We start from the raw sequence: 1533 nt of genomic DNA on the forward strand, positions 1-1533 counted from the left end.
GTTTCTAGATGAGGAGTATGATATAGAAGTATCGAAATCAACTGTCTGTCGAACGCTGGCAAAGGAGAAGATTACACAGAAAGCTGTTAGTACTGTATCACTCTAATTCGCACAAATTCGGACTTACTTTGTAGATTGAGCGTCAAGCTGCTAAGCGAGATGAAGACTTGCGAGACTACTATAGAGCTCAGATATGCGAAGTTCGTGCTGAGGAGGCTATATTCGTCGACGAATCGGCTGCGCATGAGCGCACAAAAGACCGTAAAAGAGGTTGGTCTCTACGCGGCGTACTGTGCAGAGTAATAGTACCAAACGGGCGCTCAAGGAGATGGAGCATCTTGCCAGCTATAGGGATTAACGGCTATCTCGACTATGAGATATACCACGGCAGCTTCTGTATTCTGGGCCACAGTCAGTGCTGATTATAAATAACTATAGCGCTTATCATAATTAAGTAAGCTCTTAATGCTATATTTACTATTAATACTAATATTTGTATATAGGAGCTAAGAGATATATGCCGAGAGACAGGCGTTTAATTAATATATTTATCTCCTTACTCTCCTGACTTTAACCCTATTGAATTCTTGTTTTCTCTGTTAAAAGCATAGATGAGACGGAATAGAGAGCTTGCAGGGCAGTTTTCTGACTAGTATAAGGGCTTTTTCTATCTTGCTGTGCAGCTCTGTAGCGTTGAGAAGTATACAAAGAATTATTTTTGCTATTGTCATTTTTGCGTTAACAAAACCACTATTGATATGCCTTATAATACGCTTGAGGCGCTATAAAGCTATAGAGAGATAGTACGGATAAAGAGTTATTGATTAATAATATAGAAGTAGTAATAGCTGCTATAATTAAGCTATAATTATTAAAAAGTAAACTACTATCTTAATAGAATTTATAATATTGAGTTATAATATCCTGCTAAGCCTAAGTCTTAGCACAGATTTCCTGTTTAAGCAAAATTTTAGAATTAAATTCTGTGAGCTTATATATGCGCTAGTAACTTAAATACACTCTAGTAATTAAATTTTTGTGTATTCCTATACAAAATAAATGATAATACATATAAACTTAATATATTACTCAACGTCTATACATACTCCTTAACGCCAACTATCCTTTATCTACGAGCTTAGAGCTCCTCGCCTCTGCTCTCCTCAGGTATATTAAAATCAAGCTCACTCAGGAGATGCTCTGTAACCTCGTTAACGGCCTCCGGATGCTGTAGATGCCATATTTTGTCGTTTTTTAGCAAATCCATCTTGATACTAACGTCAATACTAATATCCTTCCATTCTTCGTTGCTCAAACTAGCCAAATCCGAAAAACCCACGCCAGCACTTATCAGCAGGTCCTGTGCACGGTTAAATACAGCACGACGCGCAGGCCGAGCACGGATTCGAGCCTGAATGAAGGCGAGTAGTCGGGCATCCTCATCTCTGGCCTGTGGGATAGGGCTACTTGGCAAGGGTAGCGCTGACGCTGGCGCTATAGCAGATGGAACTGGGGTCTCTATATCTGTATCTT

The sequence above is a fragment of the Endocarpon pusillum genome (genome assembly GCF_000464535.1).
Source record: "Endocarpon pusillum Z07020 unplaced genomic scaffold scaffold6858, whole genome shotgun sequence".
Taxonomy (NCBI): domain Eukaryota; kingdom Fungi; phylum Ascomycota; class Eurotiomycetes; order Verrucariales; family Verrucariaceae; genus Endocarpon; species Endocarpon pusillum.